Source organism: Lucilia cuprina, chromosome 6 (assembly GCF_022045245.1).
Source record: "Lucilia cuprina isolate Lc7/37 chromosome 6, ASM2204524v1, whole genome shotgun sequence".
NCBI classification, from domain to species: Eukaryota; Metazoa; Arthropoda; class Insecta; order Diptera; family Calliphoridae; genus Lucilia; species Lucilia cuprina.
Genome location: NC_060954.1, coordinates 25,731,961 through 25,746,485, shown reverse-complemented (window position 1 = coordinate 25,746,485; position 14,525 = coordinate 25,731,961).

The window sequence follows — 14,525 nt, the reverse complement described above, 5'->3', positions numbered from 1 at the left end:
TTTTTGGTACTTTTTCGTTCTTCAAAAGGTACAAAAGGCTTTAAACACATCATGGTGAAGGGTATATAAGATACGGCACAGCCGAATATAGAACTCTTACTTGTTTTTACTTCACTTTACTTGTTTGTTTTAATTATTGAGAAAATGTATATACATATGTACAAATGTAATAGTATCATTGTACATAATACATTTCCGAACTACACATAGGCATTTAAAAATTTCCTTTATTATTTTATACCCTTTTCTAATGTGGCAACGCTTTTTTGAATATGTACAAATAAAATAAACTTCATACATCTCGTTACTTGTCAAAAAAATAAAATTGAAACAACCTATTTTTACCCGCGTGAAGAAAACGTACCGGTAACAATCCGAACTCTCAAAAAACTACATACACAGTTGCACAAGAAAGTAAAAACAAAAAAAGTACTAAAATACGCATTTTTGGAACTATACAAAATAACTTTTGACAGTTTGTTTAACATACTTTTGCTGTCACTTTCATAGCGTGTTCACTATTTAGGTGTTATTTATAATATCAATGCAAATTTATTGATTTTCTTTAAAAAAATCATTCAAATTCGTGAGAGATTTGTTTAAGGAACCGATTTATGGGGTTGTCACTTTCGAAAAATTAGCCAATTATATGGTATTCACTATTAAAGTGTTATTTTTCAATATTAACAACTATATAGTTTGTTGATTATAAAATCTGTCAGATATTGTTGTGCCAAAAAAGTTACACAAATTTCGAGAGATAATTGTCCTAGGAACCGATTTATGGGGTTGTCACTTTCGAAAAATTAGCCAATTATATGGAATTCACTATTAAAGTGTTATTTTTCAATATTAACAAGTATATAGTTTGTTGATTATAAAATCGGTCAGATATTGTTGTGCCAAAAAAAGTTACACAAATTTCGAGAGATAATTGTCCTAGGAACCGATTTATGGGGTTGTCACTTTCGAAAAATTAGCCAATTATATGGTATTCACTATTAAAGTGTTATTTTTCAATATTAACAAGTATATAGTTTGTTGATTATAAAATCGGTCAGATATTGTTGTGCTAAAAAAAGTTACACAAATTTCGAGAGATAATTGTCCTAGGAACCGATTTATGGGGTTGTCACTTTCGAAGAATTAGCCAATTATATGGTATATATTCGGTATTTAGTTAGTTATTGTTAAATCCCTTTTGAAAAATATTTTTAGCCCTTAAAAGGACTTGTGATTTTTCATTATTATATGTAGGTTTCCGCACCACCTTAGAGGTACTACACATGGCGCGTTGCCAATTATTTTTAATGGCTGGCATCCCCATTAGGCCTACACCATTTTATATATAATGTATATAATAATAAAATTAATAATAATAATAATAATAATAATGATAATAATAATAATATTAAACTTTCAATTATTGATGTGTTCGTTTATGTAGATTGTATTTTTTAAAGCCATCGTTTTAAAATTATTTACTACTATATTTCATGCAAAATAAAAATATATAAAAACTACAGATTCTACGGATGGCGAAATGGCATATATTATTTTTAATATTTTTAATTTTTCATTGTTTTTTGTTTTTGGCATCTTTCATTTTCTTAATAATTTTTAATTTTGATTTATGCCATTGTTAAATTATTGATAACGTTCTTCTAATTTCATTCATGCAATTTTCAATTTCCTTATAATTTTTCATTTTTATGCCATTTTTATACCCACCATCAAAAAAGATGGGGGGTATATTGATTTTGTCATTCCGTGTGTAACACATCGAAATATTGCTCTAAGACCCCATAAAGTATATATATTCAGGGGTAGGGTCAATTATGGGTCGATCATCATAAACTTTGGTAGAGAAATTTCGGTTCCCACAAAACTTGTTTATGTCCAATTTCGTCGCCATACAGATATTTTAGACAAACACATTATGCCACAAATGATATACCAAATTAAAGTGCAATCATAATGCTTTAAAATAATGCATTAATGACTGTCATGGCATGAAAACTGTCAAAATGGTATATAAACGACTGTTTTAGCTAAAAAAAACTGCCAAAGTTATTTGCAGCCATATCGGAATCTCAAAATACCGCGTTTTTACACATAGAACAACAATTCAACCGATCCATCAAATTGACCATTTTTTAGACGAACACATTATGCTACAAATGATATACCAATTTAAAGTGCAATTATAATGCTTTTAAATAATGCATAAATGATTGTCATAGCATGAAAACTGTCAATGTTATTTGCAACCATATCGGAACCTCAAATTAAAGTTTTTTTTAACACAGAACAATAATTCTACTGATCCATCAATTTGACAAACACTACTGATCCATTTTTTAGACAAACACATTATGCCACAAATGATATAACAAATTAAAGTGCAATCATAATACTTTAAAATGATGCATAAATTACTGTCATAGCATGAAAACTGTCAAAGTTCTTTGCAATCATATCGGAAACTCAAATTACCGCCTTTTTATACCCACCATCAAAAAAGATGGGGGGTATATTGGTTTTGTCATTCCGTGTGTAACACAGCGAAATATTGCTCTAAGACCCCGTAAAGTATATATATTCTGGGACCTCGTAAGATTCTAAGACGATCTAGCTATGTCCGTCCGTCTGTCCGTCTGTCTGTTGTTGGCACGATTGCGTCCACAAAATAAGAGATATTGAGATGAAATTTTCCCAAAATATATTTTATTGATCAGAAATATTTGGTATTGAAAATGGGCAAAATCGGTCAACGATTTCACATAGCCCCCATACAAATGTACCCCCGGAATAATGTACAAATAGCTTCAAATATTCACAAATTCGTTGTTTATGAAGCAAATACCACAAAATTTCGCATAAATCAGTTTTTTGACGTCTGAAAAATAATTCTGCATTATGGCGGACATAGGACCATAATTGGCCCTACCCCCCATATAAGGAATGAGTAGTTGTAGAATAGGGGTTGATCCCGATGAAAATGAATAGTGATTTGATATTGCGGTGAAAATGAATAGGGATTTGATCTTGCGATGAAAATGAATAGGGACTTGTTCTTGAAAAGTGTAAAGAATTAGCCAAACATTCTTTTGATTTTCATGCGGGTTTGCGTCATTGTTTCCAACAAATTTTTGGCGCACAAATTTTTTCCACGCGATTCTTCTTCTTTTGATTTTTATGCGGGGTTTATTCATTGTTTCCAAAAAAAATTTTGTCGCACATTTTTTTTCCACGCTGATTCCTCTTTCTTTTGAGTTTCATGCGGGTTATTTACATTATTTAACATTTAAGTTTAAGAAAAAGAAAAAATACTTCCGGAACAAATTTTTAAATTATTTTGGAAAAATGTAGTGATATGGTTTTAGAAATATTTTCATGACGCCAACACCCAGAAAAACTGTAAACTGCTTGCCTCTAAAACAAAACGAAATTGAATAAATCTGGAGACTATCACTATCACATATTTATCCATGGTGACTCCTGTTCTTTAAATTTTTATACAGGTTATTATGATTTATTAAGATTTTAGTTTTAGAAAAAGAAAATAACATTAAAATAAAATGCTGTGATATGACTTTAGAAAAATATCCATGACGCCACCACCAAGAACTTTTAAACAAAAAAAATTAAAATGTTATCTCTACAAATACGTTTTTTTGGAAAAACTGTAAAAAATTTGAGAACTGTCACCCAGCATTATTTTATGATATGAGAAAACAATACACAAAATTTAAGAATTTACAAAGTAAAATTTTATATATAAATACTGAACACTACAAAATAATAATCATTACAAAAATAAATTTCATTGGCTGCAAAAAAATTAACTAGCGCACAAATTGTTTGAAGCCTTCAACAGGCTTAAGTACAAACCATACATATCTTTGAAGGACTTGGAGTATTTAAAACCGCAAAGGTTTCTAAGATGTTTCGACAGAAGAGCAAGTTTGGTTGCATGCTTGTAACGGTTGAATTGGAGGAATGTTTTTTTAAACCTCCCATCAAGATACATGGCTCTAAGTGATGATTAAATTAGTCAGACGAATGAAAATAATTATCGCCTAATAAAAAAAAAGGGAGATGATGAAACGCATGACGTGTTGGAGCTGGAGGCCATTACGGACTACAATACCTTTCTAGATGATGATGATCTAGTGTGCATTCCAAATGCACAGCCCTACTATGCTGGGAAAATAATTCCATTGGTAGCAGTAGCACCAAAAAGCGGAAGCAATAATAATTTCTAAACTATTTACTTATTCTTATTAGTCTTTATACTATATGATAATTTAAATTTATAATAATATTAATAATAGAAAAAAATAATAATAATAAAAATTACCAATAAATATACTAAATATGGTAAAAAAAATGTTATTATTTTTTTAAATTTCTCTATAAAAAGAAAGGAACAAAATAAAAATTTTTTATTCTTATAAGTAAAGTTGATTTAAAATGGTGACTCGAATTGCTATTACACAATTTTTAAATGATTTTAATGGTTTTATTTTTTTAGAACATTTACAATTAATTCAAAACTTTTTAAAATTATTAGATGACCGGAAAAAAATGATGATAATCTACATACTAAATGCAGATATATGAGTTGTTTGCAAGACAATGTCGGAGAATTGCGGATTCCTACGAATTCACCTTGTTTGAAAAGGAAAAGAAAATGATTGAAAACTTAATAAAAATATATTATTTATTATCAAAATACTTTTGTAGTATATGAAAAAAATATATAATTTTTTTTTTGTTTCAAAAGAGCTTTGTCTATATTTATTTATTTATTCATTTATTTTTAATTTGATTATATAAAAATTCCAAACATAAGTGACCACAATTAAATGTATTATATTGCTGTTTCTGCTCATGATTGTATTCGATGTCTTTTCCCAAATATTTCATAATTTCCAACGGCGGTTGTAAATGCCAAAGCTATCAAAATATTTATATATTTATTATTTTTATAATATGTCACCCAATGAGTACGACTACCAATTGCTGAATCCAAATTAACTATACCACATTCTATTTGTTTAGATCGATTTGGAAGCATATCTCTCATAAATACTACTCTAAAATTGGGAATATTTTTTATTAGCAAACTTTATGATATCTATATCTGTAAGTGGTTTGTTGGGAAGCATATTTAATAGTTTTTTGATTTTTTACAAATTATTCCAACCTTCCTTTTATATGTTTTAGAAAGAGTCCTTTTCCCATTGCGATAGTCTCCATTATTTTATTGTGACGTTCAGATTCATCTAATTTCTTCTTAGCATTTTTTGCAAAGGTTATAGCCTTTGTGCAATTATAATGGCGATAATTTGATAAAACTCGTTCCCAAGCTCTTTCAATCAATATTTTGTCAGCTTTGCTATATATATATATATATTATATATATATATATATATATATATATAATATATATATATATATATATAATATATATATATATATATATAATATATATATATATATATATATAAATATAATATATATATATATATATATATAAATATATATATATATATATATATATATAAATATAAATATATATATATATATATAATATATATAACTGAACCATTAAAAACCCTTGTAAACAATGCTAAATATGATAAATCTATAATAGAAAATTGGATACACGAAGCAATTCATTTAATATTCATGAAATGTCAATCAAAGTAGGAAGGAGTACACCTAAAAAGACTTTCAACTTAAAGAAGATGTCGATGATTGCGATGATGATGATAAAAGTCGTAGTGATGCAACTGTAGATACAACTTTTAAATTCTGCTAATAACTCATCTAGCGTTATTAACTTATCATTATTACAGAAAAATAAGTTGCTTGACACAACATATGGTCCACATAAAAACATAAATAATACTTGGAAGTTTGGTAATAGCGATATAGAAATTAATATAGCAAATCAAAATTGGGGCACTAACACCAGGTTTAATTGAGCTATTGTTTTATAAAGAACCAAAAAGCTATGAAACATATGAGTTGGAAATTTATAAAAATATTTTGATTAAAACTAATGCGCATAAAAGAAACTATAATTCTAAAAATCAAATTAAGGGAACTAAAAGCAATAAGTATAGCACTATTGTAAAAAATTTGTTTAAAGATAAAATTTTAGACACATAAAAAAATTTTCAACATCTAAGATATCACTAAGATCAAGAATGCGTAAAGGAAAAGGGATGATTATGAATGTCAATAATAAAAAACCCAACTATATATATTGGAATGATCCTAATGAATTAGATGGACTAGACTATTGATTGCATCGGAAGGAGCGGGTCACAATGAAATTAATTCGATTTTAGAGGAAGGATAGGATAACAAAATATGTCTGTTGATAAGTTTGGTCACCACTCCTGAAGTCAAAACGATCTTTTAAAAAATGAACAAGTAAGAGTGTTATATTCGGCTATGCCGAATCTTTTATACCCACCATCAAATCACTGATATATAATTAACTTTGGTATTTTGAATATTTTATTATTATTATATATCGATATTAATGAGAACGTCAGGGTAACATTTAAAAGAGGTCCATTAATGAGGGGTTTACTATTGACAGTGCTAATTTTTATAGGGAGTAGGGGTATTTATACATACATATATGGAACAATTCTCATAAAAGTCTGTTGGAAGATTTCAGTTCCTTATTTTTTAAAATTTCAGGATATACTTGTATTTTGAAGCCAGCATTAAACTAAAGGAGCGTTAAAGTCATAAAATACGATAGAGAGATTTTAAATCAAAATTGTTTTATGTCGAGTTGCATTGCGGTATTCGTATTTTTCGCGTCATTTTCTGGGCGGGAATTTATATAGGGTGGTGTTTTATTATGGACTGATCCTCATAAAAATTGATAGGGAGATTTCGGTTCCTATAGAAGAGATAAAGATATTAGCTTACACAAAACTATTTTTTTGTCGAATTTCATAAATCTACTAGTATTTTTAAGCCAGTACTGAGCTGAAGGAGCCTTATATGGGGTTGCGTCAATTATAGACCGATTCTCCGTAAAATTTTGTAGAACGATCTTGGTTCATACAGGTCAGGTTTATATCGAATTTCATCACTTTACTCGTTTTTTAGCCCAGTAATTAATTTTTTGATAGGAACATTATATGGGGGTAGGTCAATTAAGGCTCGATCCACATAAAATTAAGTTAAGAGTTTTGACTGGCAAGGAACTTAATTGAGTTGAATTTTATTACTATAGTCATATTTTTGAGCCAGTAATGGTCCTTAAAGTATTTTTCTGAGAGGGACTTCATGTTGGGGGTAGGATCAATTAACGCCTGTTCGACATAAAAATTGGTTAAGAGATTTTGGCTTGTGAAAAACTTACTTCTGTAAAATTTCATCGCTGTACTCGAATTTTTAAGGCAGTAATGAGCGTTAAAGTATTTTTATGGAGGGGACCTTATATGGGGGGTAGGGTCAATTATAGACCGATCCACATAAAGTTTGGTGGAAAGGTTTTGGTTCCTAAGATACAAACTTATGTCAAATTTCTTCGCTATATTCGTATTTTTACGCCCATAATTAACGTTAAAGTCGTTTTCTGAAGGGGGCCTTATATGGGGGGAAGGGTCAATTATGGACCGATCCACATAAAATTTGGTAAAATTTGACTTGTATGAATCTTACTACTCTGTGTAATTTCATTGCTATAATTCTATTTTTAAGCCAGAAAAATTTGGTAGAGATATTGCCTAGTATAAAACTTATTTCTGGGAAATTTGGTAAAGAGATTTTGGCTTGTGAAAAACTTACTTCTGTTAAATATCATCGCTATAGTCGTATTTTTAAGCCAGTAATAAGCATTATAGTAATTTTATGGAGGGGACTTTATATGAGGGGTAGGGTCATTTATAGACCGATCCACATAAAATTTCATAAAGATTTTTTAGCTGGTAAGACACTTACTTATATCAAATTTCATCGCTATATTCGTTTGTTTAAGCCAGTAATGTGCGTTAAAGTCATTTTCTGAAGAGGACCTTATATTGGGGGTTTTTTGGCTCAATTATGGACCGATCCACATAAAATTTCATAGAGAGGTTTTGGCTAGTAAGAAACTTACGTACGTCAAATTTCATCTCTATACTTGTATTTTTAAGCGAGTAATGAGCTTTAAAATAATTTTCTGAAGGGGACGTTATATGGGGGTAGGGTCAATTATGGACCGATATACTTAAAATTTGGTTGGGAGATATTGGCTTGCATGGAACTTATGTGTGCGGAATTTCATCGCTATATTCGTTTGTTTAAGCCAGTAATGAGCGTTAAAGTCATTTTCTGAAGGGGACCTTATATGGGGGGTAGGGTCAATTATGGACCGATCCACATAAAATTTCGTAGAGAGGTTTTGGCTAGTAAGAAACTTACTTATGTCAAATTTCATCACTATATTCGTTTGTTTAAGCCAGTAATGAGCATTAAAGTCATTTTCTGAAGGGGACCCTATATGGGGGTAGGGTCAATTATGAACCGATCCACATAAAATTTCATAGAGAGGTTTTGGCTAGCAAAAAAACTTACTTATGTCAAATTTCATCGCTATACTTGTATTTTTAAGAGAGTAATGAGCGTTAAAGTCATTTTCTGAAGGGGACCTTATATGGGGGGTAGGGTCAATTATGGACCGATATACATAAAATTTGGTTGCATGAAACTTATGTGTGTCGAATTTCATCGCTATATTCCCATTTTTAAGCCATTAATCAGCTATTTAGTCATTTTCTAAAGGGGACCTTATATGGGGGTAGGGCCAATTATGGTCCTATGTCCGCCATAATGCAGAATTATTTTTCAGACGTCAAAAAACTGATGTATGCGAAATTTTGTGGTATTTGCTTCATAAACAACGAATTTGTGAATATTTGAAGCTATTTGTACATTATTCCGGGGGGTACATTTGTATGGGAGCTATGTGAAATCGTTGACCGATTTTGCCCATTTTCAATACCAAACATTTCTGATCAATAAAATATATTTTGGGAAAATTTCATCTCAATATCTCTTATTTTGTGGACGCTATCGTGCCAACAACAGACAGACGGACGGACATGGCTAGATCGTCTTAGAATCTTACGAGGTCCCAGAATATATATACTTTATGGGGTCTTTGAGCAATATTTCGATGTGTTACACACGGAATGACAAAATCAATATACCCCCCATCTTTTTTGATGGTGGGTATAAAAACATAAAAGAAAAATTCGTCAAGTTGTTGGACTTGTGCTGGATAAATATAATAACAAATATAATAACATTAATCACAAATGTTTCGTTTCCTACACAAGAAAAAGACGCTATTAATAAATATTTCTTGGGAACAGAAATCAGACAATTGCAGCAAGATTTAAAATTATTAATTACAAATATATATTTGTTGAAGAAAAACTTGAAAATGTCGATAATTTAATACAAAAAACGATATCAAATAAAGAGATGTCAATGAAATTGTATTTCAGTGAGCAGATGGAAATGTTGTTAGAAAAAATATATAGACTAGAAAATTTTGGTTTTGCTTCAATAATTGAAAAAGGTGAAACGTTTAATAATACACCTCCAATAAAAAAGAATTATAAGTGGAAATATTGATAAAATTTAAAAATGAATGAAAAACGTGAGTTGGTTAATGAGTTTCATTCTCAAGCACGGAAAAATTTTAAACGAAGAATGATAATAATGAAGGGTATTGATGATTTGTGGCAAGCGGACTTAGTTGAAATGGGAAACTATTCTATATATAACAAAGGATTTAAATACTTATTGACCGTCATAGACACATTTTCAAAATATGCTTGGTTTCGGCCACTGAAATCTAAATCGTCTACAGATGTTTCAAATGCTATGAATGATATACTTACTGAAGGCCGTTGTTGAACGATTTAACAGAACTTTGAAAGGTATGATGTAGAAAGAGTTCAGTTATAATGGATCATATCATTGGATTGATTTGTATGAGAAATTAATTATAGATTATAACAATAAAATTCATCGAGTTATAAAAATGGCTCCTATTAACGTTAAGCCTTCTAATGAAAAATTGCTACTTAATACCGTTTATAAGCATATAAAAATATTTAAGAAAAACAAGTATAACATTGGTGACAATCTACGGATTAGCAAATATAAACACTGTTTTGAAAAAGGATATACTCCAAATTGGACAACAGAAATATTTAAAATAAAAGATGTTAAAATTACATATCCGACAACATATATCTTAGAAGACTATATGGGAAATCCAATAAAAGGTGGTTTTTATGAAGAGGAGCTTCTACCAACCAATTATCCAAATACTTATCTTGTGGAAAAGGTTATAAAAATAAAACTGATCGTGCATTTGTTAAATGGTTGGGGTTTTCAAATGAACACAACTCTTGGATTAATAAAAATGAAATATTATAACTAATTATTATATTTATATATTAATAAAACATAAAACATAAAACATACTCTTCTTTTTATTCATTTGATTATAAGTACTCAATATGCCTACTACATTAACTTTAAACGGAAACGCATCAATTTTAACAGCAAATTATTTTCCATCCATAACACTGGAACAAGATTATGAGTGCTCACTTATAGACTTTCATATATATAATAGCATACCCAATGTCGATGAGGATAACAATTTATTTCATGTTGGTGATAATATTATTGAAATTTCTATTGGTTCCTATGAACTAGAAGATATTGCAGATTTTTTAGAAAGTGAATATGGATATTTAACTAAAGGTGAAAAATCTATTAAAATTGAAGCTAACAACAATACAATGAGAGTTGAGATAACAACATCGCATGATAAAATATTTTTCGATAAAGATAAAACTATTGGAAAGTTAATGGGATTTAACAAAAAAAATTTTAAATGATGGTTCACATTATGTTTCTGAAATACCTGTAAATATTCTAAAAGTAAATACAATACGAATTGATTGTAACATAGCAATTGGGTCTTATATAAATGGTACAAGAGCACATACAATTCATGAATTTGGAATAAATGTATCTCCAGGATATAAATTGGATGAAATTCCCAAAAATTTAATCTATTTACCACTAAACACCAAGGAGATAAGTTCAATCACAACGAGCTTATAAATTTTCGTGGTGAAAATATTACTATTCGTCTTCATTTAAAACCAAAACAATAATGATTATATTTAATAAAAACATTGTTGATAGAATAAGGAGAGACATTAGTGCCTTAAACTTTGAATCATCAAGAACAATTTTAAATGCATCAAAGCTTACCAAATCTAATAAACAATGTTTAAAATCTTAGAATTTAATTTTAAAAAACAATGACTGATATAATTAATGTCTTGGAAAAACCATTGATGGATGAGAGAACAATAAAAAAAGATTATCATACATATACACCATATATTCAATCATTTAATAACAATGACGAAATTCGTATCTCAATACAAAATCAAGATTTATATGTTTTACCTAGAGAGAGTTTTTTATATATTGAATGTTCTGTACTTGAATCTAAAAGCGGTAAATCTTCGAAAAATATTAAAATAAAAAATAATTTTGTTCCAAACCTATTTGAAGAAATACGCTATGAACTAAATGGTGTTGAAATAGATCGAACTAGATATTTAGGCATTTCTACTACAATAAAAAATTTTCTTTCCTTAAACGATAGTGAAAGCATTATGATGGGAAATGCAAGTTGGTCTTATGATAAAGATATTGATGTTGGTGAAGGGTTTTTTAACTTTTATGTACCACTCAAATCATTATTAGGATTCGCTAAGGACTATAATAAAATTATAATGAATTGTAAACAATAACTAATATTATTACATACAAAAAACGATGATAATATTATACATTCTACTGAAGCTGGAGAAAACCCTAAAATTTCAATTCAAAATATTAGTTGGAGAATTCCTCATGTAAAACTTTCAGATTATGCAAGATTGAATACAATAAAAATCATCAACAGTAGAAATGTATTGCCTGTTGCATTTCATAGTTGAGATTGTCATTATCACCCTCAGCTATCAACATCACAAAATCATGTTTGGAACGGTAAATTGGCCGCAAACATGGAACGTCCCCGCTTCGTTTTAATTGCATTTCAACATGAAAATAAACTTACATTTTGCAATCTTAACAACATTAAAGTTCATTGCTTATATCTATTTCCATTAACATGTCCTCATCACAATCAGAAAACTCAACTTTATTATTTGTGCTTTCTTCTATACCTAAAAACATTTCATCATTTCCATCATTATCCCAATTGTTTAATACATTTTCTTCAACTTTTTCCTCAATCAAATAATCTGCAATATCATGCAGTTCAAAATCATTTTCTCTTAATTTATAATGCCCCCAAGCATATGTCTGTATACCATCGAACTTGTTAAGTCTTTTATTGGAATATAAATGCATTCCAGTTCAAAATTACATTTGAAATTAATTTGTTTTTTTATTGAATGTTGGAGTATTTTCAAAACGTCTCCTTCGGCATTTTGAAAAAATCCTCCACATATATGTCATTCAATTTTGGGTTTGCATAATTATATATTTCGACTCTTTCCATAAAGTCACTGGATCTTAACGATATGTTTGATGTTACATCTTTGACCCCATTCCCACTTTCTATGTGTTTCCTGGTTCTTTGATGATGCCCCCAATCAAGTCTTCCTACATCGATATTGCATAATGTACAATGTATCAGACAAACACATTATGCCAAAATGATATACCGAATTAAAGTGCAATCATAATGCTTTAAAATAATGCATTAACGACTGTCATATCATGAAAACTGTCAAAGTTATTTGCGACCATATCGGAACCTCAAATTACCGCCTTTTAGAACCTGGGAAAATAATTGTACCGATCTATCCAATTGGCTAATTTCTAAAAATACATTATGCAATAAATTATATACCAAAACAAATGGCAATTTTAAACGACTGTCCTAGCCGGAAAACTGCCAAAGTCATTTGCAACCATATTGGAGCATCAAATTAAAACCTCAACAATTCTACCGATCCATTAAACTTACAATTTGTAAAAACACACATTATGCTACATATGATATACCAAATTAAAGTGCAACCATAATGCTTTAAAATGATGCATAAATGACTGTCATAGCATGAAGACTGTAATATCCATATCGGAATCTCAAATCACCGCCTTTTTAAACCTGGGAAAATAAATGGTGCATAAACGAATATCCCAGCTCGAAAATTGTCAAAGTTATTAGCAACCATATCGGAACCTCTAATTACAGCTTTTTAAAACATAGAACAACAATTCTACCGATCCATTAAATTTATAATTTGTAAAAACACACATTGTGCTACAGATGATATACCAAATTAAAGTGCAATCATAATGTTTTAAAATGATGCATAAATGATTCATTGCATGAAAACTGTCAAAGTTATTTGTAGCCATATCGGAACTTCAAATTACCGCCTTTTTAAACCTGGGAAAATAATTTAACCGATCTATCTTACTGGCCATTTTCTTAAAATGCATTATGCAGTAAATTATATACCAAAACAAAGGGCAATTATAATGCTTTAAAATGGTATATAAACGACTGTTTTAGATAAAAAAAAACTGCCAAAGTTATTTGCAGCCATATCGGAATCTCAAAATACCGCGTTTTTACACATAGAACAACAATTCAACCGATCCATCAAATTGACCATTTTTTAGAACGAACACATTATGCTACAAATGATATACCAATTTAAAGTGCAATTATAATGCTTTTAAATAATGCATAAATGATTGTCATAGCATGAAAACTGTCAATGTTATTTGCAACCATATCGGAACCTCAAATTAAAGTTTTTTTTAACACAGAACAATAATTCTACTGATCCATCAATTTGACAAACACTACTGATCCATTTTTTAGACAAACACATTATGCCACAAATGATATAACAAATTAAAGTGCAATCATAATACTTTAAAATGATGCATAAATTACTGTCATAGCATGAAAACTGTCAAAGTTCTTTGCAATCATATCGGAAACTCAAATTACCGCCTTTTTATACCCACCATCAAAAAAGATGGGGGGGGGTATATTGATTTTGTCATTCCGTGTGTAACACATCGAAATATTGCTCTAAGACCCCGTAAAGTATATATATTCTGGGACCTCGTAAGATTCTAAGACGATCTAGCTATGTCCGTCTGTCTGTCCGTCTGTCTGTTGTTGGCACGATTGCGTCCACAAAATAAGAGATATTGAGATGAAATTTATATTTTATTGATCAGAAATGTTTGGTATTGAAAATGGGCAAAATCGGTCAACGATTTCACATAGCCCCCATACAAATGTACCCCCGGAATAATGTACAAATAGCTTCAAATATTCACAAATTCGTTGTTTATGAAGCAAATACCACAAAATTTCGCATAAATCAGTTTTTTGACGTCTGAAAAATAATTCTGCA